At 38.8% G+C, this 18,061-nt stretch overlaps 1 long non-coding RNA gene across 1 annotated transcript in view; it reads left to right on the forward strand.

Annotated features, from left to right (window-relative positions):
• Positions 1-17,501, forward strand: part of LOC138849335 (uncharacterized) — a 45,108-nt gene extending 27,607 nt beyond the window's left edge. Inside the window, exon 3 of the long non-coding RNA XR_011388050.1 lies at positions 14,052-17,501. This is a non-coding gene — a long non-coding RNA (uncharacterized lncRNA). The remainder of the gene's footprint in view (positions 1-14,051) is intronic.
• The last annotated feature ends 560 nt before the right edge of the window (positions 17,502-18,061 follow it).

Raw genomic sequence — 18,061 nt, forward strand, 5'->3', positions numbered from 1 at the left:
TACTGAGCAATTTAATAGGCTCACTTTCTTTACATTATCTAGAAATGAGAAAACAGAGGTTTGAAAACTCTTAGGAATTTTCCCAAAGTCATGCAGTAGAGTGAGGATTAAACTCAGGGCTATCTTTTTTCAGTCTCATGTTTCACTATATCATACCACCCTCTTAATGGAGAGAGAACATAATAAAGTTCCCAAACACCCCAAACAGTAGTGAGTTAAAGTGGATTTGCTTTTCTTGTCATAGACCAGATTGAAATGTCAGTATCTGTATGGCAGCTGCATTGTACTGGGGACTCAGTTTCTGTCATGTGGCTCTGCTTTCACTGGGGTATGTAGGGATCAAGAGGGCTCATCACCGTGTCTCCTTCCAGTGCATGGAAAGCAGGCAGAGAAATGGAGGCATGGAGGTCATGTCACTTCCCTGTAAAGGCACAATCACTTTTACTCATAAGCCATTGACTTGAACTTACCCATATGGTTCATGTCCAGTTGCCAAGGAATGTGGGAAATTAAGCTTTCATTCTGAATAGCCATGAAACTAGGTAAAACCAGGCAAGCTTATCATTATGGAAAAGAAAAGTATGGGTATAGTATGGGTATAGTTATTAGAAATAAATACAGGGACTTTACATAATGGAATCTGCTATTTGCCTCATTTTAGTGAAGATTTCAAGGTCCAGAGAGATGATATAAATTAACAAATGTTACACACATGTTGGTGGCACAGTACATTCTAGAGGTCAGTTCTCCTGATCCCCAGGTCTATGCTTTATCTCTTGTATCGTATCAACTGTATAGGCTCACCACTATTAGTGAAAAAAGCAATATTCCCTGAATTACACAGGTGATTCTCAATTATGCTCATTAGCATATACACAATTCCCAGAGAACTGCAAAGATGCTTTGTACTCTCGGTCTGTGAGTCAATTTGAAAATACATACATATTTAAATATGTTTGTATATCTCAGGATGATGGTTTGGAAAAGAGATTTGCAAAAACATTTCTGCTATGGAAATGTGGTATGGGGGAATTTAGTGCAATTTTCTAACACACACAGAGAGAATGTGTTCTGGAATTTATTATACTGTACATTTCACTTGGATTGCCTGACAGATCATTGGAATTTAATTTTAATTAAAAATATTGTGCATAGCCTAGTAGTCTATAGCCTCTTACTGCCATGCAATTTTTGGAAGGCAATAGAAAATTGAAATCATTTTCGGGTGTTGAAAGTTTGTGTTCTCAGTCCATGGGCCAAGTCACAATTTACTTCTGATTTTTGAAAGACCCATGCTTTGTGAGCACACTAATTAAGAAAAAAACAGAATTTATTGTGACACATCATTAGTTTAGCGCTAGGCTGCCCCTGAAGGGAGTGGTAGTTTAGAAAATAGATTGTGCAGGAATAGTAAGCAAAAACCGAAACCAAAGTGGGACAGAGGACTAACTCTTCGAACAATCACTATGAGCTCTTCTCCATCATATGTTTCCATTCACTGAAGCACCTCCTTAGTTTTTGTGAAATGTTCATCAATGTCAAGAACAATGCTTTCTATGGATCTTGTGTTCTGTGCTTTATAAAGTGCTTGTCCATGGGAAGATATAATTTCATCTGCAAAACAATACAGTGTGGTAAGAGCAAGGGGCAGTGATTCCCATTTATACAGACAAGGAAATCAGTCATAAGTTATAACTACATGTTAATCATAGTAAAAGCAGCAAAAGCAAGTCATATTTGACTATGAATCTAGTGTTGGCATTTTGAGGACAGGGTGTTTGTAAAATTGAATGTTCCTTACATGGACATTTTCTATGAAAGTTGAAACAACATTTAGTCTAGTAGCTGAATTTTTTTTCCGAATTATTGTTTGCTGAATGCTTTACATTGCTTTACTTTTTGTTTTCTATGTGAAGTCCATTTTATAGAAGAGAATTCTAATTCTGGTAGACTGAGGTATCCATGCTAAGTTTCATTTTTCTGCCCTTCATTTCTGTTAGCATCTTTTACCATGCCCAGAGCCTCTGTTGTCCTGCTGTTTCTTACTGTAGTACCTTGTCTCTGCACTCTTTATCATTTATTCCATTTCTGTTTGGTTTAGGAATTCTACGTTGTCATCCTGTAGTCTATTAGAAAGCCTGTCCATTATCAGGAGATATGGATTAGACGTGGGTATAGCATACATCAGCATAGTCATAGATATTTATAATACATATTTGGATACTTAGTTGACCACCCTTTTGCACTGGAATGCTATAATTTGTGCAGTTATTTTGTTCAATACAAGATTTTTCCATTGAAATATAGTGAAGAGGAAAAGGGAGTTTGTTCTTTTCCTTTGGGTCCATTTATTTTTACCTTTCAAGAAATCAAACTTAGCCAGATTTATGGAGCTAGGCAAATTCTATTTCAAACACCATGAGGATTACTTTGCTAATACTATTACTGAAACTACTCCAGAATGTTTGCTGCTGAACACTTAACATGAACTTGGCTTTGCTTTGGATCTTCTTGGTCTTTTTTGGTATGATATCTTAAGATTCTAAGAGTAATTTGCTACCATGCTAAAAACTTTGAGAAGTACGAACTATTTAATTTTTGTTTGTAGCCTTAAATCAAATGACTAGACTTTTATTCTTTTTTGTTTCTTCTTTTTTTAAAAAAACTTTTTTGAGACAACATATTTTGATTTACATTATAGTCAAGGGCTTAATGCTCCAGTAGATTAAGAGTTCAACAAGTAAAAAGTAGAAAGACTATAGTTCAGATGGTCTATAAGCAAAGGCTATAATTAAATAATTAATTATATAATTAATTAAATAATAATTAAATGAAAAGATATCATTTTTACTCATATACAGTCAATTTTAGAATAATTACAGATCGTTAAAACTGCAGTAGTATATCATTCTTTTATTTATTTATTTATTTATTTTTTTGACAGGCAGAGTGGACAGTGAGAGAGACAGAGAGAAAGGTCTTCCTTTGCCGTTGGTTCACCCTCCAATGGCCGCCGCGGCCAGCGCGCTGCGGCCGGCGCACTGCGCTGATCCGATGGCAGGAGCCAGGAGCCAGGTGCTTTTCCTAGTCTCCCATGGGGTGCAGGGCCCGAGCACCTGGGCCATCCTCCACTGCACTCCCTGGCCACAGCAGAGGGCTGGCCTGGAAGAGGGGCAACCAGGACAGAATCCGGCGCCCCGACTGGGACTAGAACCCGGTGTGCCGGCGCCGCTAGGCTGAGGATTAGCCTAGTGAGCCGCGGCGCTGGCCTATATCATTCTTTTTTTTAAATATTTACTTATTTATTTGAAAGGCAGAGTTACAGAGAGGCAGAGGGAGGGAAAGAGAGAGAGAGAGAGGAGAGAGAGAGGAGAGAGAGAGAGAGGAGAGAGAGAGAGGGGTTTTCTATTTGCTCATTCATTCCCCAGTTGGCTGCAATGGCTGGAGCTGGGTCAATCTGAAGCCAGGAGCCAGGAGCTTCCTCCAGGTCTCCCATTTGGGTGCAGGGACCCAAGGACTTGGGCCATCTTCTACTGCTCTCCCAGGCCATAGCAGAGAGCTGGATCAGAAGAGGAGCAGCTGGGACTCGAACTGGCACCCATATGGAATGCTGGCACTGCAGGCAATGGCTTTATGCGCTACACCACAGAGCCAGCTCCAGCATATCATTAACAATTTGTTTGACAAAAATATAAGTCAAAGTTTGACAAAACTACATTTGCAGCAGTATTGTTACTTGCAGGCATTTTTGTTTGTTTAAAAATTAGTACCCAAATATATTCTTTTTTTTTAAGTATACAGTTCTAGGATCTTATTATTTGCCCCTTTTCTGTTGATGTCTCTTTTATAAAAATTGTAAAGGAATTTATTAATATATTAGATTCTGAAGGTAACAGAAAATGCATGATATTTACTACAACACAGTTCTTTTTTTTTTAAGATTTATTTTGTTCATTTTAAAGATAGAGTTACAGAGAGAGGTTGAGAGAGAGAGAGAGAGAGAGAGAGAGAGAGGCCATATGGGATGCATGTGCTATAGGCTGGGACTTTAACCCACTGTGCCACAGCGCCGGGCCCCACAACACAATTCTTATCAAATCTTACCACGTATACTCTTGATCCACTGTTTTGGTCATGTGAACTACCTTTCAAACAAGAATTAGAAGATGACTACTTTTTCATTTCTATATGTCAATAACTTCCTAAGTACAAAATGTAATAGGTCTTTTTCTCTAATGTCAGCTGGCTGGAATTCAGTCTTCAGGGAGGATCCTTAGTTTCTTCATAGTCAGAATTGAATTCCTCACTTCCCTGTTTCCCTAGTCAGGGTTCCTGGTACTCCGATGCTAACCCTGGATTCGCTGGGGACTTTCTGTATCCACCTTTGAGAAGGCTGTCTGTGTTGCACTTTGTTTTTCCACTGGAGGAGCAGCTTAAGTACCTGACTGTGGCCAAAAAGGAGGTTTTCCGGGCGATTGTAGGGTTTTTTGGAATGGCCACTTCTAGCAATATTGCCATGGTGGGAATGTGGATGCATAGAAGAAAGATCTCAGGTGGTCAAAAATGTTTTCCATTTCCTTCAAACTACCTACCCGATAAGGAGGAATTCATGTTGTAGACTAGGAATGAGAGGAATATTTTAGAGTTACATTATTTTTTGTGTATATAAGTGACTATATCTGGGTATTTTTAAGCATTTCTTTTTCTAAACTTTCAGTTTGTTGATGTTCTAAATTTTCCTTAGTACGGACAGCTCTTACTTCAGTGAATATAACTTTTTGATTTCTTTTTATGTATTTGAAAGGCAAAGTTATACACACACACACACACACACACACACACAAAGATAGATAGAGTGAGAGAGAGAGAGAGAGAGAGAGAGAGGTCTTCCATCTTCTGTTTCACTCCCCAAATTGCTGCAATAGTTGGGGCTGGGCCAGGCTGAAGCCAGGAGCCAGGAGCTTCTTCTGGGTCTCCCACATGGGTACAGGGGCCGAAGCACTTGGGCTTTTCTGCACTGCTTTCCCAGGTTCATTAGCAGAGAGCTGGATTGGAAGTGGAGTAGCTAGGCTCCATATATAGGATGCTGGCATTGCAGGCCGTGTCTTAACCTGCTATACACAGTGCCAGCCCCCAGTGAATGTAATTTGCTGATATTTTATGAAACATGAGGAGGAATAAATTATGGTCAGAATTTTTTTTGTGGCCAGATGTTTTAAGAGTATTTTCTGTATTGTAAATGAAAATATTTTAAAGAATTTAGAAATGTAAAATCTAGTATTTGATCACCAATGGTGAAGTCAGAAGCATGACCCAATGAGTAGCAGAAGTAGGGTTATTTGTAGTGCATTCTTTCATAAAAATAAAAACAAAAACAAAATAGCAGCAAAAATTTTTATATGTTGTTGTTAAAACATGAGAAGCCGGCCGGCGCCGCTGCTCACTAGGCTAATCCTCCGCCTTGCGGCGCCAGCACACCGGGTTCTAGTCCCGGTCGGGGCGCCGGATTCTGTCCCGGTTGCCCCTCTTCCAGGCCAGCTCTCTGCTGTGGCCAGGGAGTGCAGTGGAGGATGGCCCAAGTGCTTGGGCCCTGCACCCCATGGGAGACCAGGAGAAGCACCTGGCTCCTGCCATCGGATCAGAGCAGCGCGCTGGCCGCGGCGGCCATTGGATGGTGAACCAACAGCAAAGGAAGACCTTTCTCTCTGTCTCTCTGTCTCTCTCACTGTCCACTCTGCCTGTCAATAAATAAATAAATAAATAAATAAATAACATGAGAAGCCCTAAAATAACTTGTGTTGTCTCCATACAGCACCACAAAACCATAAATATAAGGCTTTTCAATAAAAGATGGCATAATTCTACTTTCGATTGTTTTAATAAATTTGTGGGTACAAAGTGGAAATCTCATAGCATGAGTGCAACATCACTTTAGATTTGGTTTCCCTTTTGTTTCTCAGGACCTGTCCTATCTGATAAGCTAGTCTATTACACATTTTCCCAGATACTTTGCAAAGAGCGACCTAACGATGGTGTGCTATTTACTTCTAATGATGTTAATTCAGCTTGAGAAGAGTTAAGATCGAAGATCAAAATGCTTGCCTTCAACTCTTGTTTTGGGGAAACAATTTGTCTCAACTTTTGTTTCCTCATCTACAAAGTAAGGGGCTTGAACCTAAACGTAACAAACCAAATTGTTTTCTACAGGGTGTGGGTGGGGCCAGCGGCCCTGGAGATGTGATGCATGTCTTCCCATCTGTACTTGAAAGAAAGAGACAAGGTGACTTTGTGTCTAAGAGAAACCGCAGCACTGAGGCCCTGAAACAATAGTTCCAAAATCTTGGTGTGTACAATGATTTCTTTCCTGGGCAACTTATTAATATTACCTACTCCTGCTACTCACTGCAGAAATACTGATCCATGAAGTCTGGCGTGATGGTTAGCAATCTGCCTATTCGGTCAGTGCCCAGATGGGTCTGACATAGATAATCCTGGACCAGACTTTGGGAATCACTGCCCACTGTGGGCGGCACAGGATCAGCAACCATAAGCTATTCATTGATAAGTGCCAATGTTTCCCCACAAGTTTGTTGAAGCTCCATCAATTCTGAGCTTAGCCAATGATTGGTTTTATTTCTGGTGAGTGCGCTTTTGGATGAAGTTTAGAGCCAGGCAGAGGGTACCTCTCAAGGAGCCGTGTTGTATCATCTCTGGAGAAAGGTGAGGGGTCTGATTCTCTCTGGCTCTGATACTGCTTACAGGTGATGTGAGCAAGCTGTCTTCTCATGGATGCTTCTCTTTTTTAATTCTAAAATGGACGTGGTTTAATACAGTTTTTTTTTTTTAAAGATTTGTTTGTTTTATATGAAAGGCAGACTTAGAGAGAGAAAGAGAGAATCTTCCATGTGCTAGTTCACTCCCCAAATGGCCACAATGGCTGGAGCTGGATTGGTCTGAAGCCAAGAGCCAGGAGCTTTTTGATGGATGCAGTTCTTGGGCTGTCTTCTGCTGCTTTCCCAGGTGCATGAGCAGGGAACTGGATTGGAAGAGGAGCAGCTGTGACTTGAACTCATATTGGATGCAGCTTTACCTGCTGTGCCACAGTGCCATCCCCAATACAGTTTTTATAGTTTCATGATGATAAATATGTAAGATCATGCATACAAAGTAGATTGCTTAGAATATAGCAATACTGAATATAAGTTACTTTTATTGAAGGCAACAGGTAAGACACATTTGACTTAGTGATTTTTTTAAGATTTATTTATTTATTTGAAGGCAGAGTTGGAGAGAGAGAGAGGAAGAGAGAAAGAGAGGTCCTCCATCAGCTGGCTTACTCCCCAGTCACAATGGCCGGAGCTATGCCAATCTTTGCCAGGAGATTCTTTTGGGTCTCCCACATGGGTGCAGGGGCCCAAACACTTGGGCCAACTTCTACTGCTTTCCCAGGCCATAGCAGAGAGCTGGATCGGAAGTGGAGCAGCTGGGACTCGAACCAGCGCTGGGATGCTGGCGCTGCAGGCCAGAGCTTTAACACGCTGTGCCACAGCGCCATCCCCATGATCTATTTTTTAGTACAATTTACCCTTACATTTTTAATTCATTCTTCAAATACCTATGACATATTTGTCTGCCATGAACAAAGCACTCTGATGTGGTGAGACTTGGTTACATGAACAGAAGAAGTAAATCTCAAAATGAATAAGGTTTTATTTTGAATTACAAGGGGTCTTCAGGCTGGTTGTGGTGGACAGATGTTAACCACGACATGTGGAAGCGGTGGGAAGAGCAGTTAACATTCAGCATGGCCTGATTCTGTGAGTCCAGCCTTAATTCCAAACTGATGAATCCTCTCCGGTCTGAACACCTGGTCCAGGGTTGTAAGGAGGGCCTCTGGGGAGCTTTCAGTAGTTCACCTACAACTTGCCAAGGTATGGTAACATAATCTGTTTATACTTTCCTGTCAAATGGTTGCATAATCCACAAAATGTTTTTTAAAATAAATTGAAATTGGATCAGTGGTTAAGACACTGCTTATGAAGTGGCCATTCCATATGAAATGCCTGGGTGTGAGTCCAGCCTCTGCCCCCAGCATCAACTTCCTGCTAAGGTGCACCCTTCCAGCAGATGGGGGCTCCAGTACGTGGATCTCTGCTGCCTATGCGGGAGATCTGTATTGAGTTCCTGGCTTCTAGCTTTGGATTGGCTCAGCTCTGGCTGCTGTGGGCATTTAGGGAGTGAAACACTGAGGAAAGATCTCTCTCTGCCTGTCAACCTTTGAAATAAAATTTTAAAAGGCATAAAAATTTGAAGAATGATCCCTCTCTCTTCATTTGTTTAAGAAATTGTTCATCAAAATTTAAAATGCTTTGTGAGTATGAAAAAGCAAAACTCTTAACCCTTTCTGATAGTTATTGCATATTTAATATATTTTCCTGACCGGTACGGTGGGAGAAGCATTTCTTTGGCTTTGCTGGTCCTCTGTCACTGGGCAGTGCCCTTCCCAATGAGAGAGCGCTGCTTTCGGTAGAGACTCAATACCTTTGCAAAACTGCTAGACTCACCACTTGAGTTAGAGACACAGACTCCAGTTTTCCCAGAAAGAAGTGATCATCTCTTTAGGTCTTTGTGAAGTAATTGTTGGAGGAAGAAAAACATGAATATAAGGTTAACTAGATCTAGGCTTTGTGATGCCTGCAGAAATCTGTAACCCAGAGGTAAAGGATTCACCTTTTATTGTGAAGGGATACAGCCCTGGCTGAAGAGCAGACACAATGACGTTAGTTAGAAACCCAGGTCCTCAGAGAGAAATAAGGGGAATCAGAACCATCACCATTTCCTGACCACTCTGCAGCCCCTGCCTGCTTCATTAGCAATGGACAACACAGTACTTCTAATTAAAAAGTCATTTAAAATAATTTGCAAAGAGCAGGGACGTGTCAAGTGTGGAATGTTCCTCATATTGGAGCACTTCAGGGCTAATGATGATGAGGCTGGCAGTTGTTGGGGACCACAGAATCTTACTTTGGCAGCTTGAAAGAGCACCTAATTAGCACCTGTAGTTCTGTTAAAAATAAAGAAAGCAAGATGAAGTCCTGGGCCAGGTAATTTTCAGTGTTGCCTTCATGTGTTCCAGGAATCCTGCTATTCTAAATAAACTAATCAATAACAAGGGAAAATCCTGTTAACAGAGCCATGAATACCTCAATGGAAATTACAAAGATAAATAACTCAGAAGCAAAGGAAGCTGCCAGATTCCCATGCAGTCATTTAAACCAATAGTAGGCATTCTCTAAGGCCAGCTTGGATTTCCCTATTTAGATTGTTAGAGAAGTTACGTGTGTGTATATAATGTACTGTCTTTCAGGGATAAAGAAGATGACAACAGCCTCTCCTTCAGAGTATCCTCATGTAAAGACTTTCGTCTCAGAAGTATCTCTGTTCAAGTGAAGAATACTGATTCTTATTCAAACTTATTTAAGCCTCAGCTTCCTCATCTGCATTATGGAAATACTGCCATGGCATTTGTTCATTCATAAAGATTTTTGAGTGCTGCTTATTATATTTTAGGCCTTGTGTAGGTTCTGAGTGTCACTGTTATAGTCACATGTACTCCCCTTGTGATAGCATTATATTGTGTGTATATATATATATAGTGTGTTATATATATATATAGTGTATTATATATAGTGTATTTTATATATATATAGTGTATTCCTTATGTGATAGTCAATGGACATGTGTGAAAATGAAGATGACTCTGAAAATTTTCATCGTTATTACTGGAAGATATGGGTTTTTAAGCCGCAGAAATTGGTGAAATCTAAAGCCTGGCAAATATCAAAATTTGGATATTCCAAATGACTGTGTTAAGGGTAGGAAATACTTTTTGTCTTCAAAGAACTCAGTTTTATTAACACTGAGGAGTTTGATCTGAATGTGCCTTGGGTCCTAAGGAATTCTCCATGATAAATTCTCAGTTGCATTAGTCATAGTCCCCTTGATGAAATAGTGTGTCTTGCTATTTTCAAAAAAATTTGAATTTCTATAATTTGTGTTGTTTAGTTAAAACTCAGACTCAAAGCATAGACATACCCTCAGTGCAGTTATTATGGACAGGGACTCATTTCTGCTTTTTGGCCTTTTAGAAAGACTTGAGGAGCAGGGAAACTGTGAGCTAATACAATGACTCAGTTAGGGCTTTCGTGCATTATCAAATCCAATTAAAACAACCAGCACTATTCTGCTTTAATGTCATCATTGATACTTGGGAAATGAGTGCCTCGTACATCCAAGGATTCATGTTGCTTGTGTTTAGTCTTCTACTGTACGTAAACTGTAGCAGGGTTGCACCAGCATCATCTGGAAAGCTCATCTCATTTAGACACAGGTTTCTGGCACCAGTCTCCGTAGTGTCTGATTCAGTAGGTCTAGGGCCTGACAATGTGCATTCTGAATATATTTTAAGTGATGTGGTGTTACTGGTTTGGATAGCACACTGTGAGAACCATAGGAAAAGAGCGAGTCAGTCTAGATTTTGTCAGGAGCTGCAATTATAGCAGTGCTAGCTCTACTCATATAATACTTGATAGCAAAAAATGCTTTCCCATATAGTTTCATTTTATCTTCCCAGTAACCCTGGGAGGTAGGCATTATTAGTTCTGATTTATAGATGAGAACTGTACTGTAACTGCTTCTGGTTTTTCTCCCCTAATAGGCTGTGAGTTCTTTGAGGCCATTCCATATCATATTCAATTTTGTATCCTCAACACATAGCAGGGTGTCTTTGCAATAAATGTTTGCAGAATGAATAAAAGGATTTGCTCTAAGTCACATAGGGAGTTTGTGGTGGAGCCCAGTTTTGAACCTGGACTCCTTAAATCTTGGTCTAGTGCTTTTTTTTTTTTCCTCTTGGGTCTACAAATCAAAAAGCAAATTTGCTCTCACACTTGGGAAAATGTAAAAGTAGTCTTTTTCTGCTTTATCTTGAAATTCTGGATTTAAAAAACTAGCTAGCCAACATGATTAAAATGTCTTTTGAATGATATGTGAACCACTGAAGTACAACACATCAGCTGTGTCTCATCCTTTTATTCTTTTCTCCTTCACTGTGACTGCTTTACTAAATGCAGGCCATACTCACTTTGTTTCTCAGGACAGTCAGAATGATTGTGCAAAATAAAACCATGGAAAATGATCTTAAACATCAATGGGAAAAGTTTCATCACTTTTTGAAAACATTTCATCACACCATTAAAGTCTCATGGCTGGTTATAAACGTATTGAGAAAAGAAAAAATCAAGCCAATGTTCATTTTGTACATTTAATTCAGAACATTAGAAGCACTGGGAATTAAAGGGTTTTGTTTCTTTGTAAAAAACCTATCAAGCACAATTTTAATAGCACTTGCCCTCTGATTATCATATAAATTATGACAAAATAAGCATCTTTTCTATGCCTTGGAAAATTGTCATAATCCTTTCAAGGTTTGGATTAGTTTCCAATGTTTTTTCCTTTACATTTTCAATGCTGTAAAATATCTGTTAGTACTTTCAATGTGAGGTTTGTTCTGGCATCACTTCCTTTGGGAAATGCCCATTCTTTTCATCTAAATTTATAATTTTCATTTAAATTTATCATTTATGTTGATAAATTAGTTTCTCTGGCTGCATCTTGAAGTCTCTTGAATGGTAGCAGAGTCAACATTCCCATGGACAGCTATTTCTTTTATATCTCTTTGGAATCTGTGTATGAACTGCAAATTTCTTTTTTTTTAATTTATTTTTAATTTAGTAAATATAAATTTTTAAAGTACAGTTAATGGATTACAATGGCTCCCCCCCCCATAATTTCCTTCCCACTCATACCCCTCCCATCTCCCGCTCCCTCTCCCATTCCATTCACATCAAGATTCATTTTCAATTATCTTTATATACAGAAGATCAAATCAGTATATATTAAGTTAAGATTTCATCAGTTTGCACCCACACAGAAACACAAAGTGTAAAATACTGTTTCAGTACTAGTTATAGCATTACTTCACATTGGACAACACATTAAGGACAGATCCCACATGAGGAGTAAGTACACAGTGACTCCTGTTGTTGACTTAACAATTTGACACTCTTGTTTATGGCGTCAGTAATCTCCCTAGGCTCTAGTCATGAGTTGCCAAGGCTATGGAAGCCTTTTGAGTTCGCCGACTTTGATCTTATTCCGACAGGGTCATAGTCAAAGTGGAAGTTCTTTCCTCCCTTCAGAGAAAGGTACCTCCTTCTTTGATGGCCCCGTTCTTTCCACCGGGATCTCACTCATGGAGATCTTCCATTTAGGTCTTTTTTTTTTTTTTTTTTTCCCAGGGTGTCTTGGCTTTCCATGCCTAAAATACTCTCATGGGCTCTTCAGCCAGATCTGAATGCCTTAAGGGCTGATTCTGAGGCCAGCAGCATCTTTTTCAGAACTATGGCTTGACCAGATAGCTTAACACTAATCAATTCATGTTGACTTATACAACAAGGGAGACAGCCTTTACTGGAAGTAAAAGGTCCTTCTTCAGTATTCTTGTAATTGCAGTTTTCTTTCAATGTGACAACTAACTTCATTGCTTTGGCCTGAATGTTAGCCAAACTGATTGGCATTTGTTTTAGATTATAGTCTTCAATTTACAACAGAAGCAAATGCTTTATTGTAGCCATCAGTAGCTTTCTGTTCCCTGTGCAATTTAAGCAATCACACGTTGAAAATTCTTAACCTTGGTTTTGTATTCACTATCCAAGCCTTCTTGCAGCCTAGGTCTTGTCTGACCTTTGCCAACACGTTCAAGTCTTCCAATCACAATCTTACTTCATCATTTGCTTCTTTGCAGCACTTTCACCTCTGTCATTCAATTTCTTCTTTTGGTATTCATTTTAGTAAAACGTCATGGGGATTCATTGCTTGCAGACAAGAAGGTAACACAACTACCCAGTTTCCTGTCTGTGTATGAACTGAAAAGCAAATGGAGCTTGATGAATGACTGACAAATGGTAAAGAAGTGATGTGGGAAGTCATTGGCCATGATGTATACTGGTTTTTATGTAGTGATGTGTGGAATGAAAGTTAACTGTGAAGTTTGTACTTTATGTATTTATTGTTCTCACAGTGAATTTTGTTTGAATTTTGAACCATGTTATTGGAAGTTTGCTACTATTTAACTAAACCATGGAAAATAAATCTTGTGTGTGTTGAAACCATAAGGATTACCTATAACTAGAAAAAGTTTATCTCCATGTCAGGCTAAAAAATATTATCATAATTTCAAAGCCCAGTTCTATTCTCAAAATAATGTCCAAAATTATCTCTAAGTTGTTTATTGAAACAATTTTCTTTCTTTTGCTTCCAGATGGACTGCTTAAATTAAGAACACCAAAGATAGACATGGGTTTTATGTGTGTGTTGATATATTATATGTATATTTCCTAAAATTTTGTTTTTATTTATTAGGGGGACGAGAGAGAGAGAGAGAGAGAGAGAGAGAGAGAGAGAAATAGATACGCAGAGCCAGAATTCCCACCTACTGGTTCACTGTCGCAAATGGCTGCAATAGCCATGGCTGAGGAAAGGCTGAAACTGAAAGCCAGGAATTCAGTTCCATTCAGGTCTCATGTATGAATGACAGGAACTCAATCATTTGCACTACCGCTACTGTATGTTAAGAACTAGGCTGCATGTCCATATATATATATATATATATATGATAGAGGTATATACACACACATACACATATATATATGATAAAGATCCATAAACTGTCTTTTTTTTTAAAAATTCAATGTAACTTAAATTGACATGTAGTGATAAAATGTTTAAAAGTTGGATGGAATACATAAGGGTATGTAAAAGAACTTTTGGAAAAATGCAATTAAAAGATAAGCTTATTTCAGTGCAAAGAAATGAATTCCATGTATACTTTTTTCATAATATTCGTTCTCCATGAACTTTTTGAAGATCTCTTGTACAAGGACTATATTGAATTCTTATCATTTAAATTTGTGCTATTCTTTTTTTTAAAGACTTATTTATTACAGAGAGAGAAGGAGAGGCAACGAGAGAGAGAGAAGTCTTATCTGTTGGTTCACTCCCCAACAGCTGGAGCTGCACCGATCTGAAGCTGGGAGCCAGGAGCCAGGAGCCAGGAGCCAGGAGCCAGGAGCCAGGAGCCAGGATCTTCCTCCGGGTCCTCCCACGTGGTGCAGGGGACCAAGGACTTGGGCCATCTTCTACTGCTTTCCAGGCCATAGCAGAGAGCCAGATTGGAAGTGCAGCAGCTGGGACTTGAACTGGTGCTCATATGGGATGCCAGTGCTGCAGGCAGCAGCTTTTTACCCACTATGCCTATGCCATAGCTCTAGCCCCGGTTTGTGCTATTCTAATCCTCTTCTCATGATGTTTCTCTCCTCTGAGTATTTGAATGGTGAAATTACAAAGACAAAGGGCTCTGTCAGAGTGGATGAGCAGATTCTATTATCAAGAGGGCATTTATCTAAGTTCCTGATTTTTCCCTGTTTTCTGTTCAAGGATTTTATTCACCATACTTTGCATAGCTGTGATGGAATAGCTGAAGAAGTTTTTAGGCATTTATTTATTTAGTACTTACAACAGTGCTTGGCACCTGCTTGGCTCTCAATAAACACATATTTTATTGAATCCATACTGGGCTATCAGAACTCAAAAATAAAATAGACACTATCCTGGGCATAGAATATGTCTCTCTGATGCTGAGTCTCCAATATTGTACAATGAGAACATTAGTGGAGTTTCTAATTTTCAGTGCCTGCAAAGTGTCAGCAACTTTATTAGAACTTTGCTGACATAATTGCTTTAGTCATCTGAAGCCAAGATTGGTGATGGAGGCCCTGCTGTCAAGGTGATTACTCACATGATTGAAGAGATTGGCCAGCTGTCAGATAGGCCACTTCCTTCTTTAGGGGACTCACAGCTGTTCTTAAATTGCTGTATTTCTGTTTACACCTTAGAATATTCTATAGTAGTCCATTAGGAACCCTGTTGGTACTTTGACTGAAATCCAAACTAGCTCCATTTGAGAAGAACTGATATCTTTAAAACATTTTATCTTTCTTTCTTCAACTGTTGGGATCTTGACTACGGTGCATCTTTATCTATTAACCTGTTCTAAATTTTCACAGATGTGGTGACTTTTCTGTTTGCTTATTCAGGACCATACTTGGCTAGTTAGGTTTCTTTTTTTGTGGCAGTCACTCAGTCTTAGAAGACTTCTTACCACTTTAGTACTTTGCTTGTCCTAGTTTCCCAATTCAGAAAGAAGTTTTACCCTGTTCTTGTTTTTGGAACATGGCTGCTAGCAGTTTTGGAAAATTCCTGTCATTCTTGATTCTATTTATTACAGCCCTGTACATACAGGAAATATCCTAAGATTACTTCACCTTTTTGCTTGTTGTAACTACCAACGGGAAAGCCCTGTCTCACCTCTCCAGATTGTTGGGGGATTTAGATATGTTTGTTCAGTTCTGCCTAGAGAGGGAGATGACTAGAGAGAAGAGAGGTGGAGAGAAAGGAGCATGTCCAGATCACTTGGATGTATGGGGGAAGTGGCACCAACAATTTTGGTTGATGGGCTCTATGTTAGTGACTGCTGCCAGGAAGGTTCATTTGGCTTCACAGTCTGAGTCATTTTTACCTCGGGGCTCTTCCCACACCTCTCACTCCTTGTCACCCATCTCTTCAGTCTCGCAGGGTGCCTACGATTCCATAAAGAAACAAAGACTTAAAGATCGTATATCTGTTTTGCAAATATGAAAGCACATTTCTTTTGCGTTCACTCTACCTAAGTGACTTAATATCTTTCTGTAATATCCCAAGTAGAGTTAAATGGTCAGTGCACCATTTAATTTACTATAAGACCTAATAAGTAGTAAATTCAGCTTTGTGGGAGGTATATCCTTATGATGACATTAATACTATAGGTCTTAATTATCATATATGTTCCTATAAGGGGTTATTTAGTCAGTGGCAGGCACTACAGCAAGCTGAAAGAAATTATTAAAATCTCAGCAAAAGTCTTTTGTGTATATATCCAGTAGTGTGATTGCTGGATCACGTGGCCAGTTTATTTCTAGTTCTTTTTTTTATTTTTAAGAAATCTTCATACTATTTTCCACAGTGACTACAGCAATCTATATTCCAAACAACAGTGTATAAGTGTTACCCTTTCTCCACATCCTTGCCAGCATTTGTTCCTCTCTGTGCTTTGGATTTTAGCCATCCTGACAAGGGCAAGGTGATATCTCATTGTGGTTTTGATTTGCATTTCCTTGATGGCTAGCGATTCTGAGTACTTTTTCATATATTTGTTTGGTCATTTGTATTTCATCTTTTGAGAACTGTCTCTTACAGTCCTTTGCCCATTTCTAAACTGGATTGGCTGATTTTTTGTTGAGTTTTTAAAGTTGTTGATATGTTCAGGATATTAATCTTTTGTCAGATAGGTGGTTTACAAATATTTTTTTCCCATTCTGTTGGATGTTTCCTCACTCTATTGATCATTTCCTTTTCTGTCTCAGGTCTTAAATCTAGGTATTTTGTTCATACTGGGTCTATTTTTGTATACAGTGAGAGATATGGATCTAATTTCATGATTCTAAATATATACATCCAGTTTTTTTTAGCATCATTTGTTGAAGAAATTATCCTTACTCCACTGTATGGTCTGAGCACTTACAAAAATCAGTTGGCTGTATATATGTGGATTAATTTCTGGGCTCTTAATTCTGTTGCATTGATCCATGTATCTGTTATGTCAGTGCCATGCTGCTCCAATTACTATAGCTTTGTGTTATGCTTTGAGGTCAGGTATTGTGATGCCTCCAACTTAGTTTTTGTTTCCAAGAGATATCTGGACCATCATGTCTATAGCAGCACTGTTCACAATAGCCAAAATTTGGAATCAACCAAGGTGTCCATCTTCAGATGAATGGATGAAATATGGAATATTATTCAGCTATACAAAGAATGAAATTCTGCCCTCTGCAGCACAATGGATGTAACTTGAGGACATAATGTTGAGTGCAAAAAGCCAGACCTGGAAAGACAAATGCCTCATGTTCTGCCTTATATGTGGGAGCTAAAAGTTAAAAAAAAAAAAGGAAAGAAAAAAGAAAAAGTCTTTGTGTACCAGTATTGCTACAAATATAGTTTTGTAAAACTTTGTTTTATACCATTGTCAAGCCAATAGTCAAGAATGTTAAGAAAATACTATAGTTTAATTATCTGAGATTACCTTAAAACTTATTATATATGGGTGAAATGGTCATTTTGCCATTGAATTATTGTTTATAGCCATTGTCTGTGTTCCCTCTATGGTCTTTTTGCTTTTTGCTTGTTAAACTTCTTAATTGGTAAGGTATTAAGCCATTTAACTGTCATATAAATTTAAAATCTGTTATCTCAAAAACTAAAAAAAGGGAAAAAGAAAGAGGGAATGTGGGGAGAAAGTGGAGGGAGGGAGGGAGGTAGGAAAGAAGGGAATATTATTATATTCTTAGAATTGTATCTACAAATCACATCAAATCTGTTAAAACAAATTAAAATTATAATTAAAAATACAAAATGAAAAAGAAAAGAAAAAATAGAGCAGTATTTAAAAAGCATTTAAATAAACAAGGACTGAAGTTTGCAAACTTCATATCTGAAAACAAAGAAACAAAAAATCTCAGCAAAAGCTTTCTGAACCCTTAAAATCTGTTACATTAATTACCCTGGATCAGAAATCCCCAGTGAAAAGTAACTGAGCCTGCAGAGAGCTAGAATATTTTAATCTTAATTTCTCTAGGGCTTTGATTTTTAACAAGGGCATTTAAAAGTACATGTTCATAACGAAGCCCAAATAATCCAAGGAGAGTCCCATGAAGTTCCAGCAGCATGGCTGTGGTACGTAAATATTCTTGTGACGCGTTAGTGCTGAAACTGGGAAAGGCATGGACAGTGCTGACTGAAGTGCGAACCTCACAGTGGGGAGCGTGGGGAGCGTACCCACTGCTGCTGA

The sequence above is a fragment of the Oryctolagus cuniculus genome, chromosome 4 (genome assembly GCF_964237555.1).
Source record: "Oryctolagus cuniculus chromosome 4, mOryCun1.1, whole genome shotgun sequence".
Lineage (NCBI taxonomy): Eukaryota > Metazoa > Chordata > Mammalia > Lagomorpha > Leporidae > Oryctolagus > Oryctolagus cuniculus.